Here is a 20,693-nt window from a genome sequence, read left to right as displayed (position 1 = left end):
AGACAGGGCTCCTACCTTTTGATATAGAATCCAGGGATCTTTTCAGAAAGCCAGCTTTCATTTTAGAAGAACAATCTCCTAGTCCTCAGCGCTAAAGTAGTTTGCATATATAAACCACACATTCGTGGTTTTTTAATTTTATTTCCTTCCTCGTTGTTCCCAAAAGCAGACCGCGAACCAAATCCCGCGGGCTTCTTCGGCTCACGCGAGCTTATGTTTCTAGACGCTCCCAAACACCTAGCCGCACAGAGGCAGCCCTTTGACTGACCCCTCCTCCCCCACCGTATATTACCTCTTCAAAGAGCGGAGAGTCAGAACGGCGCATTCAGATTTTGAATGGAGGAGACCTGAGTTAGCCTGCTGACGTAGCCTCACTCCATTGGCCCCTTGTCGTGATGGCGTAATCGCTGCCTAAGTGGCTGGGTGGGGAGGGTGGAAACGGGCTCAGTCAGTTTGAAGCAAGAGGAGCTGGCGAAAAAGCCCCGACGGCGCCCCATAGAAATGGGCATGGGAGAGGAATATAGGCGCGGAGACAGGCAGCTGAGTGGCTGAGGCGATAAACGCAGGCAGGTCTTCTTCCGAGCTTGCCAGAAGATTGCGAACTAGGTACGGGTGGTCTGCAAAGTGACGGCTGGCTGCGGCAAAGGGGTGCGAGGCGCTAGGTGCTCGCCCAGAGCTAGGTGGGTGTGTTATGGGGGGAAGGGGGCTAAGCACACATGGGGCGAGGAGGGGGAGGGCGCCGGGTTGCGAGAGAGATCTGTGTCTACTTGCGTTGCTGCTGTTTGTTCAGCTATCCTTTGCGGGGGGGGGGTGCGGGAAGGGAGTGCCTTCCTCTGGAAAAAGGCGCTTCTCTTTTCATCTTGCTTCGCTGAAAGCCTTTTTTAAAAAAAGCCCTTGCTCATGCCTTGTGTTATGTTTATATCGCCAAAAAATATTCTTTTTTAAAATGGGGGACTACTAAATGTGTATGAATAGCAGCAAGAGATGCTTACACGTTGGGGGTGGGGGACCCCTCAAAAGACACCGTTCCCCTACAAAAACCCCTCACAAAGCGCAGCGTGGCGCGTCTCTTTGTTTTAAAAGTCAGCAATTTATCGGTGTCTGTGGTCTGTAAACCATTGATGATTGTTTCCACTCCCATCAGTTCTGCCTCGTCGATGTCGCTAGCTTCCCAGGAGAGGAAAGGAAAGGGGAGGAGAGAAGCAGCGAGAGTGAGGGGAACAAATTATCGATTTGATTAACAATTTGGTTTTAATCATTCCAGCTGTTTTTTAGAGGTGGGGTAGCCGTTAGGGTTTGGCAAGTATAGGAGGCCGAATCCTTTATCGGAGGAAGATCCCCCATTGTCTTAAGGTGAAAAAACCAACCTGAGCGTGTCTCTTTAAATTCCCGTGAATGAATTGGAGATGAGTATCGCAGCTCGGTGTGTGCAAAGAGACCAAAGCGGGAGAGTTCCAGGAAGTCGCATGTTAATAAATCCCTGGGTTTGACTAGCTGTAAATGTACTTGGAGAGCCGGGGTGAGAATAGCGTTTCGCTTTCTGGCAACTTCTAACAATGAAGTAACCCAGACAAAAGACCGCTTCTCTTCCCACCTCCCTTTTCTCTTCCAAGGCTGCTTGGGAAACTTCTCCCTTCCTGGGAGATCAAGTACTCCTGATAGCTGGCGCACTTGGGACTTTGAAGCTGAGTTGCTCGTGTGGTCCCAAAGAGAAGTAGGTCTGTCTGGATCTGAGCTGTGCAGCCTTTGGAAAAGGAGCAGGTAGCCCTGAGGTGGAGTCTTCTCTTTCTGAAGTAGAAGGAAAAGCTGCCTTTGGCTCTCATATTTTCTGGATTTTCTTGTATAATTTGATGGAAACAGGCATTGGCCAGGTGGATTACATAAAATGGCCATTCTTCCCACAAGTAGTAGTTAAAGTAGCTTGAAGGTGCACAAAGGAAAGCACTAGGAAAAGCTTTTACCCACCCCCCACCTAGTAATGTGTTTATTGTTTTTTCCTGCCACCCTCCTCCACACATCAAGTCCTTTCCCCTCTTAACGTGGGAGTGATGGTGGCATTTGTCGCCTCTGGTGATTGTTTCAAGGTGTCTGCGTGAAAAGGGGCTGCTGCTTCCCTCCCTGTCTGCTTCTCAAGCTAGCTTATTGAAGTTCAGCTTCACCAAGTGCTCTGAACTAGAGTTGCAAACAAAGGGAACTGCTAGGGTTACGCTTCTCCCCATCCCCATTGCTTAAATTTCAGGATGTCCTGCCAATTTCTGTATGAGTGGCTCTGTTGTGTGTTGTTTAGATCCACTCCTGTGATAGACAGGGGGATAAACTTGTCTCTCTTACTGTGACTGAACTTCATGCTCACTCCAAGATGGCTTTCTTGATGCTTGCAAAACAAGCCTGTGTGCTCAGCTTGCTAGCTGAGCCCTGTGTTTAGTATCTGAGCAGGGATGCTTCTTTAACTGCTAGTAGTGGGATGTTAGCATATGCTCAGGCCAGAAGTCCCCAGATGTTGTGAATTATATTGCTGGGTTCTTTCAAAACACATGCAGAGCTTTGTGTGTGTGTATAGAAGGGGGGCCTAATAAAATATGTAAAGATTGCAGTTTCTGTTAGATCTGCTCTCCAGTCAACCTTCACAAAGGCATTTTAACTTGATCAAGCTCTCCTTGACTTTGTCCTAAATCATTTTTTTTTGGGGGGGGGGGGTCAGAGTTCTCCTGGGCATTGAGTACTGCAGGACTTTATACCAAGTTTCCTGAGTTTCAAAAGATTGTCTTGCACTTTGATCCTGTGCATGGTTACTCAGAAATATCCTGTCTCCCCATTACATATCCATAGGGTTGCATCTTCAGTGAGAGCTATACATGGCAAGGCTTGGATCCTTTCCCTAGTCTGCTACATTAAGAATTGAAATTAAAGTTAAAGCATTTGTTAAAGCATTGATTATTTAAAGGAACAGAGTTATCTCTTACTTCAAGTCCAGAACATTCATATCGGTTGTATCATGAACTTTGTTCTTCCCTGCAGTTAGATTTCATAATACCACTATAAAGTTGTCATGGGGAAGAATCTTCAGCTTTCTATTATGAGATGGGGAAGCTTTTCTTTCAGTGGGGTGCTAGAGTAGTATAAATGGACAAGTTCTAAGCCAGGGCAAAGGGGGGTCTCTTATGTGTAATCGTTAATTAGCAAATGGGCTTGAACTCCAAACTTGTGTGTGTTATTTATCTTCCATTAGAAGGTAAGATGATGTAAACTCTTTGACAATAGCTAGGCTGCCAGCTGCTTTAAGGGAAGAAATGGGTCTTGAAGAGACGCATAACAATGTGGAGCCCCAGCTGGCTGGTATTAGCTGTCATGCTCCAGTAGAGACACTAAATGAGATACGCTGTAAATCCTCCCTCTTGTAGCATTGAGAAGCTCTTTCCTGAGATTGTGTGGTGGCTGCTGGAAGTTTGATGATTATCTCGTCATACCTTGCTACAGAGAACTATAATTTGTGTGCTTATTTGTGAAGAGGCAGCTTGAAGGGATATTAGTTTGCACCTGTGTTTCATCTTGCCATAGCATCTTGACTCTGATAAGCAATGGCTGCAACATTTCCCTCCCTCTGTTAAGACTGGTGGCTATTGTGACTCAAAAATAGCTAATTAGTGGAATAAAGTCCAGACTGGACCTCCAGTTCGGATCTCACATCTAGCCAATGAAGTCACAAAGTGTGTAAATCCCTGAGGTCACGGGAAAGCAATATGTCGAAGTATGTCCTGGCTTTTTGGCTCATCACCACTCTATGCTGACAGTTGCTAAAGCATGCCACAGAAATGCCTAGCCTGTGCTGGGGTAGTCCAGAAATGGGGGTTACTAGCTGTGCAGACCATAGGACTATGGCAGCAGTTGGCTCTAAGCCTCCTGTGTTAGCAACAAATAAGGTGCAGCAAGTGTCTTGCTCTGCCCAAATCTATGCTTATGTTCAGTGTAGTTTATGCTAGTCCCTGTGTCAGTGCCCGATACTTTGTGCTTTCTGTCTTCTCCCACCTTCCTCTTGTTCACCCAGTCGCTGCTGAAAGATGTGTGTCTAGCTGTGCTTACACTTGCTTGGAAAACATGGTTACATGCTGGAGCATGTCAGCATTGTAATGCATGAACTGTATGCATCTCACAAAACAGGTCTCATCCTGAAGGAGCTTCAGTTGGCATGGATCTGGGCATCCCTAGCTCCCGCCTCTTAGGCATTAGTTGGCTGTTTTGACAACAAGCAATAATTTACCTTGCTGGCCTACTGCAGTGAGTGAGACTAGTCTCCATGGGGGCTGCCCTCGGAATGCTGGACTAAGTGCTCGTCATGAACAGTTTTAAGCCTAAATGTGTTTTGTGTCGGTTCTGTGTTGGGGCCATTCTCCACAAAGCAGTCAATGTTGTTCTAGTATTTGCATAAGGACTTGCAATGGAGAATCCACGTTAGGGCCTATCATGCCAGTGAAACAATTCATCTCCCGGTGATTATATTCTGATCATGACATCCCCTCTTACATAGGTCACTGACATCAAAGGTATATCTGTGTCAGTTATCTTTTTCCCAAAGTGTGAGCTTATTTATCGTCCCCTCTTACGTAGGTCACTGACATCAAAGGTATATTTGTGTCAGTCTTTTTCCCAAAGTGTGAGCTTATTTATTCATTTATTCATGACATATCGCTGCTCTTCTGGTACCCCCTCCCTTGCTATCAAGCTACAAATTCGTTAACCTAGCATCCAATTCCCAGGGGGCAACTTGAGCAAACCAACCCCAAATGCTGCATTTCAGCCTTTGACCAACTCTAGCTAGAAACTCCAAGGTCTTCCTTTCTTCTTCAAAGTGTCTCCTTGGAAATTACACACTGAGAAAATTGTGCTACTTTCTAATAGCATGTTAGTACCATTTCAGTTGTGTAAGTTAAAAAGATGACCACAGCAGTAGTTTCTGCTGCATTTCGAAGAGTAGTGCAAATACCATTCACATGAAAATAAATTACACTGCTGTTTCACAACAATAGGGAATAATTACAAATTTTGGAGTGTAATGGAGGCAGAACAAGATAATTCTGGGTTGTTTTCTAGAATCTGTTATTAATATGTGTATAGTTGATGGCCATTGTGCAACAATTGACTGGTGTGGAGGCACCCTGAAATCAAAGTATGGCCTGCTAATGAGCAGTGGCCAGCCTTAATTTCTGAGAGGTTGTAAAACTTAGCTTGCCCTGGGCTACTTTTATTGCCATTAGGGTCAAGAGTGCTGGTGTAATGATTTCCTGGCTGTGTGATCGTAAGTTATTGTGCACAGTGGGGTGGTTACTTTAAATGGCTTAGGCTCTGCTGACACAGCTGGCTTCTGCTGGGCAGTATGAATTCTGGGGCTCACTGTCCAGAGCCTAAAGAGCACCTACCAGCACCCTGAGCTGCTTCCTAGCTGCCAAGCGATTGGTCATTTTATTTTGCTTTGAGATCTGTGGCTGTGGTGAGTCTCTTTGACTGTCCAAAGGGCTAGTAAGTTCTTGGACCAGTTTGTTCTGGTACTATACCCACAGCATCAAGCTTTTCAACCAAGAAAGTTCCTGGGCTTTCCTGCTTTCCCCATAAATAGTTTACTCCAGCTCTTTTCTACCTGTTTAGAGAACTGTGGGGGACTTCCTTAGTGACAAGATTGTAAGGTGACTGGATATTTAATAGCAGACAAACCTTGATAATTTATCTGTATTTTTCAGCTCTATTACTGTATTTTATTTACTGTAACAGGAAATATTCCATGTGTCAAAACTGGCTTAAAAATAACTAAAGTTAGTCTTTTTGTTGTTGTTGTTGCATTGAGAGAGGTGGTAGCCTTCCTTCCCCTTGTTTATAAGTCATCATCTTCCTTCATGGTCATCAAACTAATGTTAACAGAATTAATCAATTAGTTTATTGGCTTTAAGAGTCTGTATTGGGGAGTCGTTGTAAATCCCGCTGAGTTCATTATGTCTTAAGATCCAAGCTTTCATTTACAACTTGGTAAAATCTCCCTGACAAAGGGAGAGTTTAACTTTCACTGGTATCCGGGTTCCTCACCTGCTGTGATACAGTGGGGTACTTTCCACTGATCAATAACATGAAGTGGTTGTTTGCACAGCTTGGCTGCTGAAATTCAAGCCTCCTGGCTGTCCCTCCCTTTGCTGGCTCCCTGGGCAACTTGCTTTGCGCCTTTCTGTCCTTTGGTCCCTCTTACCTTTTGACTTGAATGCCTTTCTGCAAGTCAGGAATGAGGTCAGACTGGTAAAACCCAGGGCTGAATCCAAACTTTGATGTTGTGAGTCAAGGTCATCCAGCAACTTCAAAACAGTGACCTGGATATATGGAGGAATTTTGAGAGTGTGGCAGAATGCACCTCAAAAAGTATTCCTTCTAGTAAGTTATTCATTCAGAAACAATCTTCAAAGGACAGGTGGTACTGTACTTACCTGGTTTCAGGCACTTGTATGTTGTTTAGTTGATATAGAAGATACCCTTCCTTCAGTGCCTTAAACATAGCTCTTAATCTTAAAAAAGAGAAATGAGGGCTCAGTCCATGGCCTAGTGACTGATAAAAGCCTGGCTCATGTAACCCTTTCCTCCCACAAAGAGCTTCCTTATGATCCCACAGACCCTTCTGGGCCTTACTCCAGCTCTAGCCATGCTTTCATTGGATGGCAAGTGAGACCACAGAACGTGGTGTTGGGGTAAGGTAGCAAGCAAGAGGTTCTCTTCTTTACTGGACTGAGGGAAGAAAAGCATCAGCTCCAGGGTTATGTACCTATCCATAAAGGTATAGCTGTATTCTTTCACTTCTGAGCAGAATAGAATGGAAGTCCTTATTCCTGTTATATGTATCTTTGGGAGGGTGCGAATACATCAAGTGAGGAGCGTTCTCTTGCAAGGAGAAGCATGGCTTATTTGGAAAAAAACCTCTTCATTCACAGACATTTAATGTAAAGCAAGGACGGATGGGTTTGAACTTTCAGGTGACTGTGACTGGTACAAGGCCACTTTTTAAAGATACCTCTGAGTTGTACATTATATATAGCACAGTTAAGAAGAGCTCCAGGATATCATTCAGTGACATTGTGTTGACATGACATGGGAGGAGGGGGACAGAGAAAAAGTTTCCATCTTCTGACAGTATGGTGTGGATACTAGACAATCATAATTACCACAGAAATGCTGCAGCTCATTCTGAGTTGGACTGGTCTATCTATCTAGTTGAGTTTAGCTCTCAGAAAAGGTCTTTGTCAACCCTAGAACCTTCTGCATGAAAAGCATGAAATGGGTCCTCTTCATGTGTGTGTAATGTAGGAGTGCTGGATTTTTGAGCCTGCATTCTGTTGTTTGAGCATTGCCTTACACCAAAGGGCATCCTTTAGTTCAGCTCCACAGAGCAGATATCTGGCTCTAGCTACAACTGGGTATTCATGGTGGTCTGCATTTGTAGACTTCTAAATCAGAAAAGTGCAACTTCTTCCCTCACTCCTGCTTATTATATATATTTTTTCCCGTGCAAGGGCCCATCTTCTGTCCACAGTCCTAAATTCTTTCTTCTGATCCCTAAGCCACCTAGGGGGATTCAGAGGTGTTGATCTCCATATTGTCCCAGCTAGTTGACCTAGCAGCACACTGGACACATCAAGAAGTCAGCACAGGCAACAAAGGGGCAAGCTGTACAAAGCCCATGCAGATTAGCGATAGGCAAACACTCCAATTTTTGCAAGCATCCTTGTTGTACATTCAGACAGGTTGCTCAAGGCATGCATGAGCACACAAACGCAGCCCCTACTTTATGGGAGAGTGAGCTATCATTTGCAAGAAGGGTGTGTGTGCTGCGTACCATCAAGTCGCTTCCAACTTATAGCAACCTTATGAATTAATCACTTCCTAAACATCCTATTGTTAACAGCCTTGCTGAGGTCTTGCAGACTGAGCGCCATGGCTTCCTTGATTGAGTCAATCCATCTCATGTTGGGTCTCCCTCCCTCCTTCCCTCTGAAAGCCAGAGTGGTGGACTCTAATTTGGAGAATTGGGTTTGATTCCCCACTCCTCCACATGAAGCCAGCTGGGTGATGTTGGGTCAGTCAGTTGTGGGGAAAGGAAGGGAAGGTGATCGTAAGCTGCTCCAAGACTCCTTTGGGTAGTGAACAACTCTTCTTCTTACTGCCCTCAACTTTTCCTAGCATTATTGTCTTTTCCGGCATCTCTCTTCCCTCTCCTTCCCCACTCCACCCATGCCTTCACTCACTTGCCAGCCCTCCATCGGACCCAGCGCAGACTCCCTCCCTCCCGGATTCTGTGGTATGAATTATCTTGATCTTAGTCAACAGTGACACAACCGTACACTTTTAAGAATCTTTTCCAGCTCCTTCATGTTCAAGCGTCATTTGATCTAGAGCTCACTTACTTGTCTTTTGGGCAGTCCACAGTATCTGTGTAAAGTCTCCCTCAATACCACATTTCAAATGAATCCACTTTCTTCCTGTCAGCTTTCTTAATTATCCAACTTTCGTACCCATACATAGTAATGGGGGATTCTGTGGTATGAATTATCTTGATCTTAGTCAACAGTGACACAACCGTACACTTTTAAGAATCTTTTCCAGCTCCTTCATGGCTGCTTTCCCAGTCTCTGTCTCCTGATTTCTTAGTTGCAGTCTCTCTTTTGGTTGATGATGGAGCCAAGGAATTGAAAGTCTTGATGATTTCACTTTCTTCATTGTCAGCCTTAAAGTTGTGTGATTCCACAGTAGTCATTACATTTGTTCCCTTGATGTTCACCTGCAATCCTGCTTTAGCACTTTCTAAGTTAACCCTCATTGGCAATCATTTCAGGTCTTCTCTATTTTTTGCCAGTAATGTGGTGTCATCTGCATATCTCAATTTGTTCACTCCACTTTTCACTCAACTTTCCAATTTTCTCCAATTTTCACTCCATTTTCATCTAAATCTAATCCATCTTTCCTTATGATATGTTCTGCATATAGACTGAAAGAGACAGGAAGATAAAATGCATCCTTATTTTACAGCTTTGCCAGTTGGAAAGCATTCTGTTTCTTCATATTCTCTCCTAACAGTAGCCTCTTGTACAAGTTGTGCATCAAAACAATCAGATGTTGTTGCACACCTATTTCTTTTCAAAGCAACCATAGCTTTTCATGATCCACACAGTCAAAGGCTTTGCTGTAATCTTTGGAACACAAGCTGGTTTTCTTCTGAAAGTTTCTCATATGCTCTAGTAACCAACGTAAATGTACAATAAGATCTCCAGTGCCTCTTCCTTTTCTGAATCCAGCTTGAACACCTGGCATTTCTCATTCCATATATGGTAACAGTCTCTTTTGAAAGATTTTCTAAGCATCACTTTAACGTGTGAGAAATTAATGCGATGGTCCGATAGTTGCTGCAGTCTTTGATGTTGCCTTTTTTGGAACTGGAATGTAGATTGAGAGTTTCCAGTCTGTAGGCCATTGTTTTATTTTCCATATTTGTTGGCATATTCTTGTTAAGATTTTGGTGGACTCTGTTTCTGTGGCTTGGCTTGAAGCAAGGCCTGTCTTTCCTGTAAATTAGTTTTCCTGTCAGTCTCAGCAATCCAATCCAATAGGAGCTGCTGTTGGCATGTGCTGAGAAAACAGCCAGCTGCCTGTGTGGCAATGAATACTGCCAACTGTGGTGGAGTGCATGTTTTTCGGTGCCTGAGGTCTTGGGTCTAATCCCTAATATCTCCAGTTAAAGGATCTCGGGTAGCAGATGGTGGGAAATCCTTCTATGCCTGAGAGCCCTTTCCTGTTAGAGTAGATAATACCAGTGGTCTGACTTGGTATAAGGTAGCCTCATGTGCTCATGTAAATACATTCAAAGTCTTGTATTTTCAAATTGTGAACCAATATCAGTGCTTTACTGGCAACACTGGAAAATGTTTCTGTGAAGGCTTATTTTCCCTAGGGAAGGCAGGAAAAGATCTTCCTCCCCTTCCATTTTACTTCTTGAAAGACATTGGTAGAGAGCAATACTGTAGGGTAGAGCTCTGATCTTCATTCCAACAGAGGACTAAAAAGAGAAAGTGCAAGGGAAGTGGCTTCTCCAGAAACCTGAGCTACTCTTTCTGCATGTGTTTTGGTGTTGCCATGTGCTCCTTCTATCTTGCATGCACCTGCTCTTACACCATCATCAGTATGTTTGCTGGACACATGTTGCTGCAAATGATTTCCCCGTCGTGAGCTATCCCCATCCTGGAAATGACATTTGGAAGTTGTTGTCCTTATCTCATTGAGCATTCTCTATCCATGCTCTCGTTGGCCAGGCCATTGTGAGGAGTTACACATGCTTAGGAACAAGTTCATGGGGAAATTATGGTTAGTGTAATGAAAGGCATGCATTGCTGCTGAATTCTGAGAGTCACTGGGGATGTTGTGCTGGGGTCCAGCATTCTTGCAGTGAATTCACCATCCATTAGTATACCATTTAGTGTAGCTCCAACAGATGCTAACTGAAGACAGGAAGGCTTACTACCTGGTGAGCAGGTTTCATGTGATGAGTTCATCTAAGCTGTATGTCTGGGATGGGGGTTGGAGGTTCACTCTTGCAGTTCACACATCTCAATGGAAGCTCAGTGTCTTGGCTCTCTCCCTGTGGTGGGATGCCAATAAGAAGAGCTGGCTTTGTACTTTTTAAGGTACTGTGTGCATACTGTACTTTAAAAGGTAGCTATTCCATTGATGCTGCTGATGTTCTTTGGAGCAGCTTTAGTCTGGTTTAAAGGACTTCTAGAAATCCTTTGTAGCTGCTTACTTTGTCTAACATTTGGAGCTGGTTGGCTAATGAAGTGCCCCTGTACTCTGACTAGATCAGGCTAGACACCCTGTGTATCCAAAAACAAGACAGTGAGTTGATACAATTGTAGGGACTGCTTGCCTTTGAAACTGCCCACATTTTTGTCAGTTTTTATTCTTTTTCAAGTGTTTTGGCATTCAATAGACTTTTCTGTGCAAATGATAGTTAATGAAACTTCACTCCCCCTCCAGTTTTTTTCCAAGCAGCAATGTGATTGTCACAGGATCTTGTCCTGTCCTGTGCTTAACTGCAGACAGATACAAGAGGCTCTATTCTTTCTTCCACTTTGTGTGTAAAGGGGGAGCTGCCTTCTCTGGCTTGAGGCTGGATCATGGGACTGGCGAGCTAAGGAGCAAATGGGCTATGTAGGAAACTCCAGGTATTATTCACTGCCAGAGAAAATCCTTCAGCCATTCTCTTTTTAACATTGAATAGGTTTTCTACAGACCAGAGTGGAGGGCGAAACAATGGGTATTTTGACACAGTGGTCAAGTAGGGAATTAACCTACCTTTTTCCTGATGGGAGGAGTGGGGGGAGCTTTAGGTTCAAGACGACCAGTTTATTGTGTGGGCAAAACTATGCTGGGACTCAGTATCTGGGGATGCAATAATTCTAGGAAATAAGTTCTCCTTCAATAGGGGAAGTCACGCCTCCTCTCACTCCAGGAAGGTCTATGCAATTTTCTTTGAGACTCTACTGGATCAGTTCAAGGTTAACCTGTCCAGTTTGAATAGCTCTGCAGCTCCAGCAGGACACTTGAGCCTAGCTCTGCTTTGCTTGTGAGCTTGAGCCTATCTTATAGAATGGAAGAGAAGAAAGCAGCGAAGAAAAACATACCTTCCAGTGCAGGACTTAAGAAGAGGAAGGAGCCTGCAAAGGAAAAGCCTCTCCCACCTTGAACCTTCGGGCCCCGGGACTGGTCTACAGCAAACATGGAAAATGTGGCACATCCCACTGTGGAAGCTGGAAGATCCAGAGCTTCGGGTCTCTCTGCAGCCTTTTAAATGCCAGCGGAGGAAGATACAGGCTCCAATCGATTGGGTGGAGGCCTTCTCAGGCAGCCCTTCTCACCAGGGCTCAGAAGCTTCCAAGTCTGCAGGGAACACGTGGCAAAGATCTGAGGTTGAGACACACACACACACCCGTGATCCAAGCAGAGTTCTTGGGAGCCAAGGCGGGGTGGATTTAAGATCAGGCGGCAGCAGAGTTTAACCTCCCCCCCTTCCTCCATTGGCCCTTCCTGGCATGCTGGTTTGGAGCGTTCCAAATTCCAACATGACGACTGCACCATTTTCCCCTGCATCTTTCAGCTTTCCCCATCAGATTGGATGATGCAGGCTTTCAGACCTGCCTGGCCTACCACAAACTCAGTGCTGAATCAGCCTGGAAATTTCCTGGGGTTTCAGATGCCAGGGTTTCGTTGCCCGGCAGGTATGGCAGCTGAAGGCACTAGGGACCTTTTAGAAGCCGAGGACATCAGGAACACAAGAGAGGTAGCCATAAGAGGCTATCTCTTTCCTGGTAACCACCCAGATATTTTCCTCCCCTGCATTGTTTTCTTTCGTCTCCAGTTCCCAAGACAAAACAAAGATGCCACCTACTGTCAGAGGCAATACAACACATCATACAGCAATTACAAAGGGTTTATTCAGTTCTTTGTGGTTCTGACGAGATCCAGAGAGTGGAGAGCAGTTCTAAAACGGAGAGAGCTGAACCTCTGGGTAAAAAAAGAGCAGGTTCCAAATGGAGTCGCTCTGCTCTGTCTTACAAATTTTGCAACACGGATAACTTCCTGGTGTCCCTGGACCTCCAGGAAGCCTACCTAAACATACCCATTCACTCTTCTTACAGACAATACCTACAGTTTGCTTTCTAGACCAACATTTTTGATACAAGGCCTTCTCCTTTGGACTTTTGTCTTCACCAAGGTTTTGGTGGCACTACTAGCCTGTCTGCAACAGCAGGGGATGCATGTTTACCCCTTCTTGGATGACATCCCCATTAGAGCCAAGGAGGCAGAGATGGTGATCAGCGACACCAAGTTGTGATGCAGTTTCTTCAGAGACAGGTTTCTAATCAACTTGCAAAAGAGTCACCTCACACATATCAGAGACTTTAATCCATTTGGTGACCAGGATCCAAACAAGGCTGGCCAAAGTATTCCTACCTATGGGAAACCAGAAAAAGTTATTGGAAGCTGTAAAAGGGGTTTGCAAACTGAACTCAGCAGGGAAAGTCAGTGTTGATGCGCACCAATAGCATAGGAGCCAAGGCACACATCAATGGACAGGGAGATACGAGATCATTACCATTCCTCAGGGAGTCCAAGCTCCTGTTCAGATGGACGGAAAAGTATCTAGTCAACCTGAGAGTGGAAAATTTGAAAGGTCTAGCAAATCTTAATGCTGACTGGCTGAGCAGGAGGGGTCCTAGATCTGGGGAAAGAGAGCCTGAACCGCAGCATCAGTAATGGACTTATTAGCATCCTACACCAATAGTCAAGTCCCCAGGTTCCTCTTGAGATTCTCCAGTCCCAGGGCAGAGGGTGAGAATGGCGGAGGGGCCTTCTGTATGCCTTCCCTCTGACCCCACTGATCAGCAGAGTGTTTGAAGTAATCTTTAAAGCCCTCTTCTGGCTCAGAAGACCTTGGTTCTCCGAACTGGTAAGGATGTCAGTGTCTCCTCCGTCAACATTACCAAACAGTCTGGAGCTACTAGCACAAGATCCAGTTCATTACCTTGACTCAGCCTGGCTACAACTGATAGTTTGGAGGTTGAATGGGCAGATTTAGAGAAGTCAGGATTCCCTAGGAAAATAGTAGATATCATGATGCAGTCTAGGAGGCCAGCTGCTAGGTGTGTTATAACTATACTTGGGCCACATTAAAAATAGGCTAACAATAAGAATATAGACCTATTGAAACCTATGTATAAGGACATCATTATCTTCTTACATGAGGGATGGAGGCAAGGTTTAAGACCCAATACTCTAAAAAAACAGGTGGCAGCCCTTACTGCAGTTCTGGATCATAAAAGATTATGCAGTTTGTATTCACGCAAACACATCAGGCATTTCCTGAAAGGATCTATACAGTTAATTCCTCCTGTTAGACACAGGTTCCCTAGCTGAAGTCTTTCTAAAGTTTTACAGGCCTTATCAAAAGAGCCCTTTGAACCTCTAAAATCTGCAGAGCTAAAAATTTCTGTCTTAGATGGTTGCCTTTTTAGTGGCAATCACTTGGCCAGAAGGATATCAGTAGCCTTATCAGTCAGAAGACAATTGTGCATGTTTCACCAGGACTCAGTGTCGAGGACGGACCTTTTCTGTGTACCTAAAGTAAATTCCTCCTGCCTCGTTAATCAGCAGTTACTACTGCCATCATTCTGTCCTAATCCATCTCATCCCAGAGAGGAGATCTGGAACAAGCTGGATGGGTGCAGGGCCCTGTGCACCTACTTGAACAGCACAGTTTAGACTCACAGATTCTTTGTTTGTATGTCATAACTCTCCTACTCTAGGTAGAAACAAGGGGGTTTTTTTAAATAAAAAAAACACCATCGCCCATTGAATGAAGCTATGTATTTGTAAGGCTTACGAAGAACAGAGTTGAAGACCACCAAAGGTCATTACAGCACACTCAACCAGGGTGGCAGCAATGTTGGTGGCCTTCTCTACCAGGGCACTGATTGAAGAAATCTGCAGAGCAGCCATCTGGTTCATATTCTCCACTTTTGTAAGACATTATAGGATAGATCAGCTGGTTTCTGCCAGTACAGCCTTTGGCAGAAGGGTGCTGCAGCAGGTGGTAGAATTTTTTAAAAGGTGCAACTGTAAATTAGTCCCATGCTTATAGTTAGCTTGGGTAGGTAACCAGCTTGGATGACTTCCCCCGTGGAAGGAGAATGAAACAGTGGTTCCTACCTGAATGTTTCTTCTCTTCAGTGGGGCGAAGTCATCTACTTCCCACCCCCCTACCCCCCAAGAAAAGAAAAAAGATATAGACAAATGGCTGTATGAAAGAAGGACTGGTCTGGAGCTGGGCTATGTTATGACTGGAGGGCACAGCCTCATTCTGATCCAGTAGAGTCTCGCAAAAATTTGCATAGCCCTACCTGGAGCAAGAGAAGGCATGATCTAACCAGCTTGGATGACTTCATCCCACTGAAGAGAAGAAACATTCAGGTAGGTTCCAATGTTTTGTTCTGTATATCTTATTCTAGAAGATTGCCAACCTGGAGGATTGCTCCAGAGCTTGTGTGTGTGTCTTCTGAAAGGATTAACCCAAATGTGGCTAGAAAAATGTATGCCCCCCCCCTCAGAGGCAAGATTTTTCCTCCATTTTTCTTTTCTTTTACTGATTGAGCCACCCTAGTGTAGCCCAGAGGTGCTGCCTTATTAGCGGGTATCCCAACAGCAGGAGCACCCCACTACTGACTTGAACCGGGTATCCCAATAGCAGGAGCACCCCACTACTGACTTGAACCAAAGTCTCCAAAAGTTAAGCACTCTCAGCTTCAGCCATAGAGTCAGCCTGCAAGCACTCTGCAAATATGGATTTCATACTCAGGTTTCACACAAGGTAGATCTCCAAGGCCATATCCAACCTTCTCTGCTACCCAGAAGACGTATGCATATGAAACAGTGGGTTCCACCAGGTAGCTATCTGCATTTCTAAAGGCTATTCAGTTGCCACTTGGCAAATAGTCCTTCTATCTCCAGAACTCCACCTAGCCCTTTTGTGTGACCCCTTGTCTATGTGAGAATCCTTTGTCTGCAAACCTGTCGTTTCCTGCTCCGTCCCTCAGGATACTGAGATAAACCAATCATACATTCAAATGTTCAGCAATCTAATCAGAGACCCATCTCCAACCTTTTGTCTATACTTGGGAACCTTTTCAAACTGACTTAACTGGACCATTAGTAGTCAGAAAACCCATTCAACTAGCCACCCAGCACCTGGCTGATTTAATAAAGGCTATTGTTAAGCCTGACTCTGCCCCTCTGGAACTTCATTGGATGCATCTAGGTCTGACTCCTCCTGAACCCACACCCCCTGGGACCCAGGACTGGCCCAGGTAATCTTTTGTCGTCACCTGAGACAAGCCCCTCAAGACTTCCTGTTGGTCAGCATTGTTTTCCAAAGTCTATATCTGTCCATGCACCAAATGGTTGTCCTTTGGCCCAAATGGGAGTCTTTGCCTACTTCCCAAACTTCTTTGCCAGCTTTCCCCCAGTTCTGTTAGTTCCGGGGGACTTTAATGTCCATGTTGACGATAGCCTCCTCAGGCTATGGACCTAGTGTCATCCACTGCAGCACTAGGGCTCTCCAAAGTTGTATCAGCTCCCACACACCGAGCAGGCCACTCGCTGGATTTGATCTTTGGGATGGGGATCGATGTGGATCTGGAATCTATAGATGCGGTGCTGTGGTTAGACCACTTTGCCCTGAAGACTCGGCTAAGCATCCCCCCCAAAAAAACCCTTGTCTAGGCGGCAAGCTGATTTATGCTTGTCCACAGAGACTAATGGATCCTGTTGGCTTCCAGAATGCTCTGCAGGATCCAGTGCTCCCTGGCAGTTCATTAAATGAGCTGGTGGAGCATTGGCATGGCTAAGTCTACTAAGCCAGGGATCAAATTGTTCCTTGACGCCCTCTTCGTTCCCGTAGGAAACTAGCTCCATGGTATACCCCAGAGCTATGGTGGGTGAAACGGGAGCTAAGACAGCTAGAGCGAGGGTGGTGGTGTACTGCTGACGAGGCAGCAAGAGCGTCTTATAGAAAGCTTATGAAAACCAAGTCACAGGAGGAGAGAGAGAGAACCAGTTGCCTGATGAGCCAAAGATGGTAAAAAGCTGGCCTGGTAATGGACGTGACCTGGGCCTCCATAGAAAGTGAGGCATCCAGCGTCAGTCCTAGGCTCCCCACCATTGGCTCTGGTGTTTGTATCACCTCACCAAGGGTTGGGAGCCGAAATCCTGATCCTATCTCCCCACAACTCAGGTACAGGACCTCTGTCTTAGATGGATTCAATTTCAAACAACCAGCCACAGCCTCCAAAGCCCTGGCCAGAATATCTGGGGTGGAGTTTGTCTATCCATCCATCAACACATACAGCTGGGTATCATCAGCGTACTGATGACATCCCCGCCCAACCCCCTGGATTAACTGGGCAAAGGGGCGCTTGCAGATGTTAAACAACACCGAGGACAGGATCGTCCCTTGTGGGATGTCGCCTACCAAAGGGTAACACGAAAAAACTCTCTCCCGAAGTGCCACCCTTTGTCCCTGACCGTGGAGGAAGGAGACCAGCCATTGCAAGCCTGTCCCTCGTACCCCCATGTTGTCAAGGCAGCAGGTCATAAGATGGTAATCAACCATGTCAAACGCTGCTGTTAAGTCAAGCAACAACAGCAGCGCTGACCTGCCTCGATCCAGGTGCCTCCGGAGGTCATCTGTGAGGGTGACCAGTGCCATCTCCATCCCACAGCCAGGGCGGAATCTGGACTGGAATGGATTTAGGATACAGAAATCATTCAGGAAAACCTGAAGCTGTTCAGCTATTGCCCTCTCAACTATCTTACTCAGGAACAGAAGGTTCGACACTGGGCAGTAGTTGGCTAGGACCAACCCGCCCTGAGCCCGCTTCTGGGAAGGGTGGGCTATAAATGTGAAGAAATAAAGGGTCCAGAGATGGCTTTTTCAAGAGTGGTCTCACCACTGCCTCCTTTAAAGTCCCTGAGAAAATCCCTTAAATCAGGCTAAATTGATAATCTCTCCCCGGGGAACCCATGATGAGCATGGGTCAAGGAAACAAGTGGTGGGCTTCACAGCTGTCAGGACCCTGTCAACCTCATCCTGGGAGAGTTGATTGAACTGGTCCAATATTGGATTAGAATACGGCCAATGGGCTTCCAGTTCACATACTGTATCAACCGTGGCTGGTAAGTCCTGGTGGAGCGACAAGACTTTGTCTGAGAAGTATCTCGCAAAGTCCTCTTAGCCAATGTCCAGCTCTCTAACATTTTGTGTTCCCTAAGGATTGGAAGTTAATGATCTAATTATTCTAAATAAATCCAGGGGGTTGGGCGGGGATGTCATCAGTACGCTGATGATACCCAGCTGTATGTGTTGATGGATGGATAGACAAACTCCACCCCAGATATTCTGGCCAGGGCTTTGGAGGCTGTGGCTGGTTGTTTGAAATTGAATCCATCTAAGACAGAGGTCCTGTACCTGAGTTGTGGGGAGATAGGATCAGGATTTCGGCTCCCAACCCTTGGTGAGGTGATACAAACACCAGAGCCAATGGTGGGGAGCCTAGGACTGATGCTGGATGCCTCACTTTCTATGGAGGCCCAGGTCACGTCCATTACCAGGCCAGCTTTTTACCATCTTTGGCTCATCAGGCAACTGGTTCTCTATCTCTCCTCCTGTGACTTGGTTACAATGATCCATGTAATGGTCACTTCCGGGCTAGACTACTGTAACTCGCTGTATGTGGGGCTGCTCTTGAATCTGACCCAGAAACTTCAGTGGGTGCAAAATGCAGCAGCGCACCTCCTGACTGCAATTTCTCTACAGGTGCACATTCAGCCAGTGCTTCGCCAGCTGCACTGGCTACCAGTTGAGTACCAGATCAGGTGCAAGGTTATGGTATTAACCTTTAAGGCCCTATGCAGTCAAGGACCAACATATTTGTGGTCCCACCCCTCCCATATGTCCCCCAAAGAGCTTTACGCTAATCTGAACATCATTTTCTGGCAATCCCTAGCCCAAAAAATGTCTGCCTAACCAGGACCCGAGTCTTTTCAGCTCTGGCCGTGGCCTGGTGGAGCATGCTTCCACTTGAGTTCAGGGCCCTGCAGAATCTATTACAAATCCACAGGGCCTGCAAAATGGAGCTGTCCTGCCAGGCCTTTAGTTGCGGCACTGGATGTCCAATTATATAGGCCTTCCTGCTCAAACTTGCCTATGGTGGGCATCATGGAATTCCTATGTTCCTGAAGGCCATTCAGCCCACCAGTTCAAATTATTGACCCCTGGCACTTGCACAGTGTGCACTTTGGACGTATGAAATTATCTGGGTTGCCATCATGTTTTAAATGTTTTAGAATTTAAGTTGGTGTTAGATTTTACATGGGGCTTATAATGTTTTAATATGTATTGCTTTTTATGGTTGTAACCCACCCTGAGCCCACTTGCAGAATAGGGCGGGATAGAAATTGCATAAAGTAAAGTTCTCCCTCTGTGCCAAACTGCTCTCAGTCAGAGCTGAATTCTGAAACTGTCAGTAAAATAAATACTCAACTCCTCTCAATTAAGGCTGAAGTCAGACTGCCAGTACTCAACTCAGTCAAGTCAGAAATCTGACTCTCTCCTCAGCCTGCAACTCTCTCAAGACTTTCTCTGCTCAGCTGATGCTAACCAATCAAATTGCTTGGAGCAGCCTGTCACTCAAGGCTGTATGTTTCTGTGAAGAATTAACCCTTCACAGTCCTTTACCCTGTTTGTACAGCACTTCTAAGCTTTTAAAAAGTGCAGTCTGTCACAGTCCCTAAATCTTTAGTAGCACCATTATTCTTTTAAAAATAGGGGTGTTCTCGGGGTAAATATGAAGAGTCAGCATTATGATCTGGAATAGGCTGGAGACTTCATAATAATCCATCCTCACTAGTTTGTCATCTTGCATTGAGCAAGGGGTTGCTGGAAAGAGGATGGCAGCACTGTCGGCAAGGGCTGTGATAATCCAAGGTCCTTTCGATTTTTCTTGCTCTTGCTTGGTTCAGGGAGGGTTGGTGCAGAAAACAAGAGAGCGCAATCATTTTATAAAATTAGGTAAAAATAAAATTTAAAAACAGCTAAGTATAATCCATAGCCTTTCCTTCCATTTTTAAAATAGCATCACGTATTATAAGCAGTAGTTCCTTCACTCTTGAATACTCCCGCTATAGAGAAATAGCTCCGTTATGTAGAACTCCAGCCTTCTTCAAGCCAGTCTGCTTTGCCTTCAAAGAGGAAAAGGCTGTCTCGTCTCCTCAGTGGATGTTTCTGTGGTATGCCCCAAATTGCTTTGAGTGGCCTGTTCAGCAGACTGCAGATGGATTGGATTTGAACAAAGCCTTGACATAAAAGGCAGGCTGCAGATCTCTTTTCTCCATGCTGACTCCTATAAAGGCAGGTCATGAGAACCCCAAGGCCAGCAGGGTTGCTCTTAAGGTTGTTGTGGGGTCATTTTTCTTATCAGCCTGGCTTGGCTGGTTTTTCCCCTCTGCCCAGACATCAATTATTATATGTGGGGGGTTTCCCCTCCTTTTTTTTTTTGCAAAATGCAGCATGAAAATGGGATAGTGACTCCCTTTCTGTCACTGGGTGAAAACATGTCACTCTAGATCAGCATCATTTTCCTTGCAAGTATCTAACCCACCTCCTGCAAATAGGGTTTTTTAAAAAGGGCATTCTACAAATGAACACTGTCAAACATTATACACTCTGGCTACTGACGCTATTAGGGGTCCAACAAAAGATCTATATGTGGCCTTTATTGACCTGGCCTCGGCCTTCGATTCCCTTGATAGGGATAGATTATGGCGGAAACTGCTAAATATTAATGTTGATCCTAGGTTGGTCTTTTTGATAAGTCAATTGCATTGAAATACCATTGTTGTAAAGGTTAAGGTAGGAAAAGAAGGTGTGTCAACAGATTACATACCTGTACAGAAGGGGGTAAAACAAGGTTGTATTTTGGCCCCCACCTTATTTAATCTGTATATTAATTATATAGTTAATAGGCTTGAGGACATAGAATTTATGCCCCTGGCAATAGGTCAAACTA

General features: G+C 45.3%; 1 protein-coding gene across 1 annotated transcript in view; it reads left to right on the top strand.

The window, feature by feature from the left end:
* Nucleotides 1–465: 465 nt before the first annotated feature.
* The window catches only part of CDC42EP4 (CDC42 effector protein 4), a 35,329-nt gene continuing 15,101 nt past the window's right edge, over nt 466–20,693 (top strand). The window contains exon 1 of the mRNA XM_015417198.1: nt 466–680. The gene's annotated coding sequence lies outside the window, so the exon portion shown is untranslated. The remainder of the gene's footprint in view (nt 681–20,693) is intronic.

The sequence above is a fragment of the Gekko japonicus genome, unplaced genomic scaffold (assembly GCF_001447785.1).
Source record: "Gekko japonicus isolate JY-2015 unplaced genomic scaffold, Gekko_japonicus_V1.1 scaffold1440, whole genome shotgun sequence".
Lineage (NCBI taxonomy): Eukaryota > Metazoa > Chordata > Lepidosauria > Squamata > Gekkonidae > Gekko > Gekko japonicus.
Note: the sequence above shows the minus strand (reverse complement) of the source record. Positions and strands in the feature narration are given on the sequence as shown.